This window comes from Sus scrofa, chromosome 9 (assembly GCF_000003025.6).
Source record: "Sus scrofa isolate TJ Tabasco breed Duroc chromosome 9, Sscrofa11.1, whole genome shotgun sequence".
Taxonomy (NCBI): Eukaryota; Metazoa; Chordata; class Mammalia; order Artiodactyla; family Suidae; genus Sus; species Sus scrofa.
Genome location: NC_010451.4, coordinates 73,729,890 through 73,744,294, shown reverse-complemented (window position 1 = coordinate 73,744,294; position 14,405 = coordinate 73,729,890). Strand labels below are relative to the sequence as shown.

At 39.7% G+C, this 14,405-nt stretch overlaps 1 long non-coding RNA gene across 1 annotated transcript in view; it reads left to right on the top strand.

Moving 5' to 3' along the window:
• Window positions 1-14,405, top strand: part of LOC106504955 — a 51,938-nt gene that overhangs the window by 14,526 nt on the left and 23,007 nt on the right. Inside the window, exon 3 of the long non-coding RNA XR_001298947.2 lies at window positions 9,184-9,325. This is a non-coding gene — a long non-coding RNA (uncharacterized LOC106504955). The remainder of the gene's footprint in view (window positions 1-9,183; window positions 9,326-14,405) is intronic.

Below are 14,405 nucleotides of genomic sequence, written 5' to 3'. Positions count from 1 at the left end.
AATTCCTCTACTATTATGTAGTGCATTGTTCATGTGAAGCTGTTTTTAAAGGAAACACAGTTCTGTCTTGATAAATATGAGGAAACTACCAGATGTTTCCTACTGTCTAAGCCAAACCATTCAAGCACGTGATCATGCTTTCACTGACATGGTCACGAACCATGGTATACCACCCATAGCCTCCCCTAAAATACAGAGCCCAGTGCTTATGCACACGGAAAAATATGCAATTTAAATAGTTAGAGAACAAAGCAAAATAAAACAAAAACATCATTTTTGTTTTTGAAGGAGGAGGAGGAACATCATTCTAATATTTTACCTTTCTTACAAAAAAAAAAAGCAGTGGTCCTATTCAAATTCTTAATCCATAAAAGGAACAGACTGGCTTTCTAATATGATATGACACTTCCAAAAATAGAATAGAAGTTACATTTTTTTCCCTCATCTGAAAGTGGAGAATTATTTAAGAGATTAGAGAGAGAGAACAAGTTAACTTGTTCATTAAGAATAATATATTAAGAAGTTCCCATTGTGGTGCAGTGGAAAAGAATCCAAATAGTAACCATGAGGTTTCAGGTTTGATCCCTGGTCTCGCTCAGGGGGTTAAGTATCTGGCGTTGTGGTGAGCTGTGGTATAGGTCGCAGATGCTGCTCAGATCCTGCGTTTTGTGGCTGTGGCATGGGCCAGCAGCTGTAGCTCTGATTAGACCCGCTACCCTGGGAACTTCCATATGCCTCCGGTGCAGACCTAAAAATAATATATTAAGAAAGGCTAGTTGCCAGGAAACTTCCTTATTTGAATAACCCAGGCTGAACCCTTGCTCAGCCTCCATTCTAGTCTTGGGGCCACTTGGACAGGGGGTGAGATGGAGAGGGGAGTGTTTCAGGATTAGATTAAATGGCATATATAATTATTAGGAAGTAGAAAAGTTTAAAGCTTATTTAGCCTTCAGCCAGCAGCTTCCCATGTAGGTGTACACAGAACAATGGTAGAAAAATCTAACATGGCAGATTCAAAATGTGTAGTGTGGAACCTTAAAGCCATGCTGTGTAGTTTGTACTTCTATCATCAAGCAAAAGAAGGCCATTGAGGGTTTCTTAAAGAGGAAGTGTATTGTTGGATCTATCCCTCCATGGATAGAGGGTATAGAGAGGGGAAGAGAGGGATAAAGAGAAAAGTGTGGAGAGAAGTGTGAAGGGCAGGGGTCCTGGCATGTCTCTGTCTAAAAAGAGCTTGGGAAGAGTCGCTACTAAAAAAGTTGGAAAAGCTCCAAAAGTCAGAGGCGGATGGAGAAGCATAGTGGGCAAGATTTCAAGATCAAAGGAGGAAACAGCTTTGAGTGGAAAGCAGCTTCTAATGATAATGAAGATCACAAGTGAATGAGAATTTCACAGACAGAGAGAACACACTTGTGGTTGCCAAGGGGGAAGAGGGAGGGAGAGGGAGGGACCGGGAGTTTGGGGTTAGTAGATACAAACTATTACATTTCGAATGAATAAGCAAGGAGGTCCTAGTGTACAGCACAGGGAACGATATCCAATCTCTCGAGATAGAACATGATGGAAGATACTATGTGAAAAAGAATGTAGGTATATGTATGACTGGGTGCCTTTGGCTGTACAGCAGAATTTGGCACAACATTATAAATCAACTATACTTTAATTAAAAAATTAAATTAAAAAAGTGAATGAGAATGTAAATACCCTGGATTTGGCAGTTGGAAAGCCATGCAAAGAAAGAGAATGGGAGAGTTCCCATTGTGGCTCAGCTGTAACAAACCCGACTAGTATCTATGAGGATGCCGGTTAAATCCCTGGCCTTGCTCAGTGGGTTAAGGATCTGGCATTGCCTTGCCGTGGTGTAGGCTGGCAGCTACAGCTCCATTTCGACTCCTAGCCTAGGGAACTTCCAAATGCCTACGGTGTAGCCCTAAAGAGACAAGAAAGAAAAAGAAAGAGAATGGAAGTGAAGTTGAAAGACCTCAGAGAATGAACTATTACTAAGGAATGGATCAGGCAAATGTTACAAGCAATGTTTAAAAATATGGGAAACTGAGAGAGTTTTGCTCTCAACAGGGAGCAGAAACAAGGACAAGTTTCTCCTTTTGTTTTACTGTTAGAATTATTGTTATTTTCTATTTAGGTAGAAAATGGAAGTCAGACTTTTAGGCAGAAAAAGAAGAAACCAAAGGGGAGAGAGAGAGAGAAATCTAATATATGGCATAGTTTGTAGACTTAGGTCCTAGGAGATCCAGGGATATAAGAGCTCAAGAAGAAAAGCTTGGTAAAAAAGGGAAAAGAATTGTTTCTCCTCAGAAAAAAAGGAGGGACCAAGAAAGATGAATTTAACACATTTTCATGTAGAAAGGAAATAGAGTAATGTCTATCTGATGTTCTCCAGATCTTCTCCTGAATAAAAGGGAAGGACATTGGCCAGCAAGATGGCCCATTGAAGCAAGGCTAGACTCTTGAAGCAAACAAAATTGGTAACTGATGTAGTGGAGAATCCAGGTGAGAAGTAGGAGACAGGAAAGGGTGAGAAGTAAAAAAACCCTAGTGCTGCAAAGGGCTTCGCCAGATTTAGTCAGGGTTTCTCCACACCTTATCAGTATCTCAGAAGCAGCTGAAACTGAAACTTGAGACCAAGATGGCAGAAAGATTGTTTTCTTTCTAAATTAAGGAGGAGGTGAAATAGAGGAGAAGGTAGAGGATGGGGAGGAGAAACACTGAAGGAGGACTGGATAGTGAGGCTTGGAGAAAAGTTTGGTGGAAAGACAATAACAGAGATACCAGATACTCTGCTTGAGGTTGCTTCCCCTTTTCCTTATAAAGTCCTCTTCACTCAAGTCATGGATAATACTTAGCATGTACAGAAATGCCTTGTGAAAATGGTTTGGGGGAAATGAAGAAAAGACTTAGAGGAAAGAATAGTGGCAGGAAGTGAAGCGTGAGTGAGCTGGAGGGAGAATTGGGTAGAATTCAGAACCAGAGGTGACCTTGAGAAAGCAAGCCTCGGGGCTTCACATACATGGGCTGATGCCCCACGGCCATACAAGAGGTGAGCAGAATGATCTTTGTCCAGCTCTTAAAGGACAGTGTGAAATTTCCTGACATTGGAATGATACAAATATGATGCTAAAACAGGTGACTACCTTCTCCAGGCTGGATAGAGATAAAGAAACTCAAAATGTTAGGGGGAGAAATTCAGAAACAAAGAAGGACTATAAAGGAGGATGCAGACAAACACCAGGATTTAAACAAGGGACAGGGAGAAAGATGAAGGCCCACAAACTCACAAGTTTGGGATTGAAGATGAAAGAATTTTCAGATAAGCCAGAGCTGGCAGAGATAAAGTGGAAGAAAAGAGGAAGGAAGCAAAGTAATGACTGCATACTGAAACAAAAGAACAATACTGATATTTTGATATTTAAGTTAGTAATTTATCGTAAAGCAGGATGTAGCTGTCATTATATTCTACATTCTGCCCAAAGTGCTGCTCCCCCCTGAGAGAGGGTCAGGGTTCAGGCCCGAAGAGTCTTTGACCTTATGGCTCAGGTGATTGAGGAATAAAGTCCTGGTTTAAATAAATCATCTAAGAGCAGCAGGGGTCAGGCCCCTGACAATGCATGAGGCTTAGAATAAGAAGATGAGGAGAGTGAAGTGCATCAGTAATCAGCCTGAGAGAAGGTCTGGGAGTTAGACAAGGTAATGACCTCCCACCCTGCCTTGATCTCTTCAACTCCCACAGTCCCCCTGCCACACACTTTCTCCTCAGTGTCCCCCCCATCACACACACCCCGAATCCCATATTTTTAAGATCCTCTCATGGGCCTCAAGAAGTGTGGGACAAACTGTCATTACAGAACAACAAATGACTAACACACCAGTCTCAACTCAGTACTAGTAATCTGGGAAATTAGAGTTAAGACAAGAGCAATATCTCTTAGGTAGCTTTAAAGGGGAGAAACAATGTCAGAATATTTGCTACGGGACAGCAAAAAGAGTACGTATCGAAGACTATACAACACAAAAAAGATTCACAAAGTGAACACAAGACCTCACCCCCTACCTCAACAATCCCAGCATCCCAGAAGCCTCCTTCCTGTCCCCTTGCAGTCATGTCATGCCCCTAGGAGCAGTCACAATCTTGACTTAAAAAGTGCACTGTCATTTTTGTTTACTTTTTTTTTGATCTTTTTAGGGCCATACTTATAGCATATGGAAGTTCCCAGGCTAGGGGCTGAATCAGAGCTGCAGCTGCTGGCCTACACCACAGCCACAGCAACGCCAGATCTGAGCTGTGTCTGTGACCTACACCACAGCTCATGGCAACACTGCATCCTTATCCCACTGACTGAGGCCAAGTATTGAACCTCATGGACACTATGTCTGGTTTTTAACCCTGCTGAGCCACAGTGGGAACTTCTTCACATTTTTAATATTCTCTGGGCATAGCTCAAGATAGAAATGATTATGATCCCAAATTGGTAATATACCAACAAAAATGCTATTATTTTAATATTTTACATGGCAGGGCATAAAGTGGGCCTGAATAATGGGATAGCGTGATGGGCAAAACTAGTATTATAACCACTGAGATTAAGGAGATTGAGAAAAATCTAAAGCTGAAGTGTCAAAAAAATCACTTCCTCATCTTCAAAGTTGGCAAGAGATTTGAGGGAAGAATGGAGGCATGGTCTCTGAGGTCAGCCAGGAAGAACCAAGGTTGGCTGGCGACTGTGGCCGAGAAGAGAGTCTGGCAAAGGCGAGCAGCATGAAATCTCAATGTGAATACGAGAGGGCAACACTGGCCAGTAGTCAGGAAATGGGAGGTGGGAGCCTCTCAGCCCACAAGGGAAAATTGGTGGAAGGAGGAGCAGTGTCTCTGACTGCGTGTGTTAAGAGGAGAAGCTACAGGAAGGAAACAATGGAGAAGATGGGTCAGTGTGATTACTGTGGAATGGAGGATAAGCAGGGCTCAGCAGAGGGTACATGGGACTCTGCTCCAAACCTTCAAGACAGTGAAACAGTAACAGGGTCTAAAGTGAAAGCCCAAAGCAATCCGTTTCTCGTGAGCTATATAGACACACTTCCTCTCAAGGTCAAGACTCCTAGCCATTTTTGCCTTATTGACACCTTTGAGGAGAAAATAGCAGATTGTTACTAAGGGGCTGGGGAAGCATATACAACAACATTTTAAATTAAATTTTCAGATGTTTTCCTGGCTTCTTAATCTCTTTCACACATACTCATGGATATTACAAGTAAAGAGAAAGAGAGGACAGAGAAGGGAGAGGAGGAAGAGGAGGAAAAGATGGAGAGGAAGAAAACCAATATGTCAACCACAATGTGGGAAACAAGAAGACACATGGGATTCTAACCCAAGACCCTATATCTTTCATCCTCATTTATTATCAATCTCCTTTATTAAGGATTAACTATGCCCTATATGAAAGGGAATATTACAAATGTGTAGGATGCTCTTCTTTATTATGTACATGTATACTAGGTGATGTGGTTTCTCATGAAAGAAATTAAAGCCAGCATCTCTAGAGAATGGAACGTGCAACATCTAGGGAAACGATAATAAGTCAAGTGAAAATGAGATTCAGTTGCGTTCAGAGCCTCTGGCTTTGAGTCCTAGTTTCACCATTTAAAACCTGTATGACCCTGGGAAATTTACCCAAGCTCTCCAAGCTTTGATTACATCCCTGTAAAATGGGGCTAATCCTAGTACAAATGGTATAGGGTCCTTGTGAGGATAAAATGAGTTAATGTGTATCAAGCCCTTGGCAGAAAGTCAGATAAACTCAATGAACGTTAGCATTTGTTTCAGGAATGACACAGGAGGAGGAAGAAGCCTCTACATAAGGAGACTTACAGGGCTGGTACTCTTACTGTGCTTAGCTGCACAGCCTTTATAAATGCCATGGGCCCATGGTTTCCTCACCTGAGAAATTAGAAGGACATAGTCCACAAAACCTCCCTCATTTCTGATGCTAATTCAAAGCCTCACCATAAGTCCCATTCTTAGACTTTCTGGCATGGCTCAAAGTTCCTAGGTAAACAAAGACATGCTAATCAGGACAAAGGGCTTACAAATCACCTCCCAGGGATGGGTAGGGAGTCCCTAAGACTACTCTTAGAATAAATACTTTGCTAGAAGGACTCCTAGAACTCACTGAAAGCTGTTATACTTAGTCAATGTTCATTAAGGCTAAAAGAGACAGATTAAAGTCAGCCAAGGGAAGTGATGAATGGAGCAGAGACCAGCAAAATTCCAAGCTTCCAGTTGTTTTCTTCGAGTGGAATCATGGACTACACTGCTCTCTCAGAAACAATGTGTGACACATATGGGTAATGCCAAGCAGGGAAACTCACTGAAGCCTCAGTATCCAGCCTTTAATGGGGCTCCGTGGCCAACTGCCCACATGGCTGGCTTGTCTCCAACCTCTGCAGAAATCAAGCTAATACCACATGACTCAAAGCCTCACCATAAGTCCCATTCTTAGACTTTCTGGCATGGCTCAAAGTTCCTAGGTAAACAAAGACATGCTAATCAGGACAAAGGGCTTACAAATCACCTCCCAGGGATGGGTAGGGAAAAGCCAGACCTCTCTTTGGATGAGGTTAAATTCTTTATAGAATCAAAAGCTGGACTTTCAGTTCTAACACTCTAGATCAGCAACCTTCAAACTTTCATTGACTGTAACCTACAGAAAGAAATGAATTTTACATGTGGATTTCAATACATATATGTTTCATAAGACAAATACCATTTTGCTATATGGAATATATGCTGATACTTCAGATTATTTGAATTTATTTTATTAGAAGTATTGGTAACATTCCACTAAATGGGTCCTAACATGCAGTTTAAAAGACGTTGTTTGGGAGTTCCCATTGTGGCTCGGTGGTTAACGAACTGGACTAGCATCTATGAGGACACAGGTTGGATCCCTGGCCTCACTCAGTGGGTTAACGATCCGGTGTTGCCGTGAGCTGTGGTGTAGGTCGCAGACACGGCTCAGATTCTGCATTGGTGTGACTCTGGCGTAGGCCAGTGGCTACAGCTCCAAGTGGACACCTAGCCTGGGAATCTGCATATGCCGCAGGTGTGGCCCTAGAAAGACAAAAAGACCTTGTTCAAGAGTAATGCTCTATGGGCCACGTTCAGCCTGCTGCTTCTTTTTATAAAAATGGTTTGACTGGAACACAGCCATACCCATTTGTTTTGGTATGTTATTGTCTGTGGCTGCTTTCACATCAGAGTAGTTGCCACAGAGACAGTACAGCAGCAAGGGCTAAAATATTTACCACTTGGCCCTTTACAGAAAAAGTTGACTACCCCTGACCCAGTGTGATTACGATTTATGACCTCAAGAATATACATTTATAATACTGCCTTATAGTCCTCCCAATATATGACAGATGCATAAACTTACCTTCTTTTTAGTATATACAAATGCATGATAATAACACAAATTTTAGATTCCAGGCTCCCAAGTAAACTTTGCCAAGGACAGTCTCCCAAATTATGTTTGCAAATGTCCTTCTAAAAAGATAACAGAGGAGTTCCTGTTGTGGCTCAGTGGATTAAGAACCCAGCTAGTATCCATGAGGATGCAGGTTCAATCCCTGGCCTCCCTCAGTGGGTTAAGGATCTGGTGTTGCTGTGAGCTGTGGTGTAAGTCACAGACACTGCTCAGATCCCATGTTCCTGTGGCTGAGGTGTAGGCTAGCAGCTGCAGCTCCAATTCGACCCCTAGCCTGGGAACTTCCATATGCCATGGATGCAGCCCTAAAAAGACAATTAATTAATTAACTGGATAAAAAATCACTCATTTCCAGGGTCAACTACCAAGTGAATGGATGTATGAAGGCTGTGTAATACTTTAAGCTCATAAGATGTGTAGTCTCAAATGCTCCTCGTTAATCAAAAAGTATTTGCAAACTTCTTCCCTTCCAGATAACCTGCATCCTTTCAACTATAGCAAAGTATGAGAGATTACGTGAGAAACATTTGGCACAGTAAAAGCCATCAGAAGCCTGAGAAATACTGATGAGGATTAAGCCTTCATAAGAGAAATGCACCAAAAAAAAAAAAAAAAAATCCAACACAGACATACACCCAGAAAATATCAGTAGGAATTTCTCTAAAGTCCAGATTCAGACAGTGTTTGGAAGAAACAAAACAAAAACAAAATTTGGGAGGAGAGGAGTAAACTAAAGAGCCAACCCCAATTCTCTGGACATCTCTCTCATCTCAGTCCTCTGAGGGTTAGGAAAAGACTAGAAAGAAATGTAGGCTTCCTAGGGGGTGAACCAGGAGGGCACAATATTATCAGTCTCTGAAATATTAGCTGGATTGGCTTATCAGACTGACTGACCAGCCTTGGGAATAGAAGGAAAAGCTTGTGACTTCATGGGCTTGGCTCTCTTGAAAATAAGCCCCTCTATGGGCAGATGTGGTCAAGTTGCAGGAGGTTCTTTCTACTATAACATATGATGTGAAAGGGATATATTTGGAACCCACAGTCTTCTGCTTTCCGGGAATTGATGTGTCTATACACGGATTTAGGGAAATTAATTTTCAAGAGGCTGCTCATTTTTCCTTGGTGCAATTCAGCTTTGCTACATTAGCTGAGGGTTTGTTAAGTTACTGAAGCTCTTGAATTCACTTTGATACAGACTTCTTTGTCTTTTGGTGGGGGTGGGTGCTGTTTTTGTTTTGTTTTGGTTTTGGTTTTGGTTTTGGTTTTTTTTTTTTTTTTTTTTTTTTTTTTTTGTTCCTTTAGAACTACACCTGTGGCACATGGAGGTTCCCAGGCTAGGGATTGAATTGGAGTTGTAGCCACTGGCCTATGTCACAGACACAGCCACAGCCACAGCCACACAGGATCTGAGCCATGTCTGTGACTACACCATAGCTCATGGCAATGCTGGATCTTTAACCCACTGAGCAAGGTTGGGGAATGAATCCTTGTCCCCATGGATGCTAGTCGGGTTTGTTAACCACTGAGCCATGATGGGAACTCCATGATTCAGATTTCTAATCCTCCCCCTCCCACCTTTTAAAATTACTCCCTGAATGTGTGTCGTAACCATCCCCAGTATTTTGCCTTTAGCACCAGAAACTTCTGGTTTATCCTAAAGGAGCCTCTTTCCCCCCCATATCCCTAGGTTGTTCCCACTGGCTTCCACTGCTCAATTTTGGGACCAAGTCAACCCAAGTCAACTGCAGATGAATCAACCAAGATCAGCAGAGCCAGGCCCAGATAAACTGGAGGACTCAGAAACCATTGCTTTAAGTCACTTGATTTAGGTGAGTGTGGTATCCACAATAACTTTTTTCATTTTTTTTATTACTCAAATGAATTTATCACATCTGTAGTTGTAGAATAATCATAACAATCCAGTTTCACAGGATTTCCATCCCACAGCCCAGGTACATCCCCCCACCCCCCAAACTGTCTCCTCCAGAGACCATAAGTTTTTCAATGTCTGTGAGTCAGCATCTGTTCTGCAAAGAAGTTCCGTCTGTCTTGTTTTCAGATTCCACATGTCAGTGAAAGCATTTGATGTTGGTGTCTCATTGTATGGCTGACTTCACTTAGTGTGATAGTTTCTAGGTCCATCCATGTTGCTAAAAATGCTGGTATTTCGTTCTTTTTGATGGCTGAGTAATATTCCATTGTGTATATGTACCACTTCTTCTGGATCCACTCCTCTGTCGATGGACATTTAGGTTGTTTCCATGTCTTGGCTATTGTAAATAGTGCTGCAATGAATATTTGAGTACATGTGTCTTTGCGAGTCGTGGTTTTCTCTGGATAGATGCCCAGGAGTGGGATTGCTGGATCAAATGGTAGTTCTATGTTTAGTTTTCTGAGGAATCTCCATACTGCTTTCCACAGTGGTTGCATCAATTTACAATCCCACCAACAGTGTACTAGGGTTCCTTTTTCTCCACATCCTCTCCAGCACTTATTGTTTGTAGACTTTTGGATGACACAATAACTTAAAAAGCATTTTAGAGACTTTTTATCAAAGACGGTATACCTGATTACCTATAAATTCCTTCTCTTGTGGTATAAATTTGATAAATGCCCACTAGGTCTGCCAAGCTGGACCCAGTAAGTGGGATTTCTCTTAGTTTAATACCACAAATTCTTTTCCTCCACTTACGCTACTCTGTCTCATGAAGTGTTTCTAGAATAAAAGGTAGAACATAGTCTAGTTTTACTCTCATCATTCACTTATTACCCCCCCTTTTTCTCAAACACTTTATCCACTTACACTCTGTAATAAAATTGGTTTAATTAATTAGACTTGATAAATGTCACTACCATTTGTTTAGACTGCCAGTTCCTAGAATGCAGGAAAAATATTGGCTGAACTTGTCCATAGAGTATCATGTTTACAGGCCCTTAATCCATTTGTCAAATCAAATTCAAATGAGTGGTTTTCAAATGTCTGAATCACTCCCTGCTCCAGACTGAAAAAATCCAAATGTTAATAAATATTAATTTATTCTACTTTATATCTGCCTTGATATTAAAATAATATATGTAATAAGAATCAGTTGAAAATTCACTTGCATAAAATCTTTCAAAGATTAATGAAAACAGTAAAAGAGAGAAGGCAAGTCTGCACATTGGCAATTAAAGAGCAAGTACATTTTTGTTCTATGTTCCTCATTAACACATGACTGTAGTTAGAAAGAGGAAACATTTAGCAACAATGACCTTGGATCTGTTCTTAAGTAATCAGTGAACTATATCAATATTTATCAATTTTTAAATTATGTTTCCAAACTATTTAATATTGCTTTAACTATTTCTCTCCTTTCCTCTTCATTTTTCTTTCTTAGATGTGACAGGTACAGGCTTTAATACTATTTCAAAATACCCAGTCAGGCAAGACCAATTCCCTTCTCTTCTTTCTCTGTACTGTGCCAAAGTTGTGAAAGTTGGAGTGACTATACCAATTCTGTAGAATAGATATATTCCTTACTTATATTTAATCTAATTCCAAATGTGATTTGAAGGTGTTTATTGATAAATACTGATTACTACCAATACATGAGGACTTTCTGATGAATTTAAGGAATTCTTAAATTTAATGAATTTAAGGAGCTCTTAAACTCATAGTGTAGACCATCAGACTCATTATTTCTCAAACCAGTTCTCTGAAGTAGGTAATTCACATTGTCTGCCTCAGGCTGCCTATGAGAAAATGCTGAGATGACACACGTAAGTGAAAGCCTATGTCAACCTTTACTGAAAAAATCATACAAGTGTTTATGGAGACCAAGTTAGATGACTTCTTAGGAAAGATTCTTTGGTTCCTGTAGATAATTCTCTAAGGCTGGCTGACTATCACTGATAATTTTGTTATTTTCAAGAACCTTACAGAGTCTGGTTTATTTCTTCTTGACACTCTACCATCATTCATGTAGCTTCTATGAGATAAATTCTGGCACTAAATTAAGACATTATGTTATTCAGCAAATGAGCAAAATCTATTTGATTATATAATTAGAATTCAGCATTGCTATAGTACTTTTAGAGCTGTGATATAATTTTAAGAAAACAAATTCACCAACAAAAAACAATTAAAACAAGCAACTACAAAATTCTCTGTTACAGGGCTAAAATTTCTGAGGCCACAGTGGCTGAATATACCTGTGCCAAAAGCCACTTCAGAAAACTGTTAAACTAATAGTTCTTTACACTCTAAATATATGTTAGTTCCTAAAAGAGAGGACCATTGCATAATGTTTAAGCACAGTCTCTGCTTTGCTAGTTATGCTAGCTTTATGGTTTTGTGTGAACTATATGCCTAATGTGTAAGGTACTTGTGAGAATTAAAGGATATAATCTATGTAAAAATCTTACTCCAGTGTGGAATAGTTGCACTTCATATGTAGAAGCTGGCATCATCATCATTTATTACTGTCTCCATAATCATCTTCATGCCAGTATCAGCATCACCATTGAAAAATACAAAACATGCTTTCTTGTTTACCCTAACTTATACATTATAATACATTCTGTAATTTCCACCTATATCTGAGTAAATATGATTTCTGTAAACTCCATGAACCTAAGGTCTTTGTTTAATTCACCATTATATCTTTTAGGCCTAAACTACATAGAGGGAGCTCCAGATACTTTTGTTGTTGAATAAGTACATGCATACATGAATGCATTTACATATATGTCAATATGGATTATTTTTCAGGACTGTTGAATTTTACAAGGATCGATTTCCTTCATTTTTAAATTTTTTTATTATGGATTATACTTTATTAAAAGTAAATGGCTTTAATTGAAAGATAATGGCTATAATTATCTTTATTGCAAGATAATGGCTATAATTCCCTGTGCTATAAAATACGTCCTTGCTGCTTATCTATTTTATTCAAAGTAAACTTTAAAATTTTTTCCATAATTCTTTTTTATTATTCAATGAATTTTATTACATTTATAGTTGTACAATGATCATGACAGCCAAATTTTATAGCATTTACATTCCAAACCCCCAGTGCATCCCCCCAAACCCCCAACATGTCTCATTTGGAAACCATATGTTTTTCAAAGTCTGTGAGTCAGTGTCTGTTCTGCAAAGAAGTTCATTGTGTCCTTATTTTAGATTCCACATGTAAGTGATAGCATTTGATGGTCGGTATCTCATTGACTGTCCTCACTTAGCCTGGTAATTTCTAGATCCATCCATGTTGCTGCAAATGCCATTATTTGTTTCCTTTTAATGGCTGAGTAATATTCCATTGTATATATGTACCACATCTTCTTGATCCACTCCTCTGTCTGTGGACATTTAGGTTGTTTCCATGTCTTGGCTATTGTGAATAGTGCTGCAGTGAACTTCGGAGTATATGTGTCTTTTCAAGTCATGGATTTATCTGAATAGATGCCCAGGAGTAGGATTGTTAGATCAAATGGTGTTGATTTCCTTCATTTTAAGTGTAACTTTTGCACAATAACTTTGGGTCCAATTTCTAAAATTTATAATCTACCTATTTTAATCCCCCTCTTCCATTTTCACATGCAAAGAAATTATGCACTCTTTAATATTAGGGTTCTTTTTCTTTTTTTTTTTTTTTAAAGAGGTCATCATATAATGTGTGTGTGAACCAAAGGGAAAAGGAAGCAAGGGCATCATTTAGTTTCTAATATAAGCAAAGACTTTTTAATGGTTTGTGGATTCATGCCTTCAGCCAGAGTGTAGCTTGAGTGGAAAAGTGCTATTGATGTTCTGGTGTTTTGTTGAAAGCAGCCCAGTGCACTGGGTGTGGGGGGCGGGGAGTCAGGTTTCACCCCAACGGAAGAGATCACCTCAGACTTTCCTTCTCTGACCACCCCACTCCTTGCAAATCAGTGATATCTTCTCACAGGTCCTTGCTCTCCTAGACTGTCACACTAAAAGTAGGGACTTATTTCTCACTGATTATCATCCTTCTAAGACTCAAAAAAAAGGGATAGGGGTGGAATATAACTATTACTGACTTAATGCCTTTGTTTTACTCAGTGGGGTAATCTTAACAGATCAAAATGTATTATTGTTATTATTTTGCTTTTCAGGGTCTTCCCCCCCGGCATATGGAGGTTCCCAAGCTAGGGGTCAAATCGGAGGTACAGTGGCCAGCCTACACTATAGACACAGCAACACAGAATCAGAGCTGTGTCTGTGACCTACACCACAGCTCACGGCGATGCTGGATCCTTAACCCACTGAGTGAGGCCAGGGATTGAGCCTGCATCCTCATGGATACTAGTTGGATTTGTTTCTGCTATGCCACAACAGGAGTGCCTCAAAATGTATTATGATTAGTCAGATCATGTTGAATATACAAACTTATTCCTGATTCACAGGATGTTTATGCCAAAATATACCTACTTTTCAAAGCCTATACATAGAAATATGAATTTTGCTTCTATTTTAAAATCATTTTCCTTTTTAAACTAGATAATATATTTGCAAGGTTCAAAAACCAAAACTTTATAGAAAAATGTACAATGAGAAATCACAACCTCCTTCTTTCCCACCTGAATATACCCAACATTGGCCCTAATAGGTAGCAATTATTAGTTCATGTATAACCTTCCAATGTTTCTTTAAACAAATAAAAGCAGGTGCAAATAAGTACATTAAAAGGAACCTAACATGACTCATCATTAGGAAAATGCAAATCAAACCCACAGTAAAATATCACCTACACCTGTTAGAATGGCTATTAGCAAAAAGACTAGCAACAGTAGTGTTGGCAAGGATGTGGAGAAAAAGGGACCCTGGTGCACTGTTGGTGGGAATGTAAATTGGTGCAGCCTCTATGGAAAACAGTGTGAAGTTTCCTTGAAAAATTAAAAATAGGGGTTCCT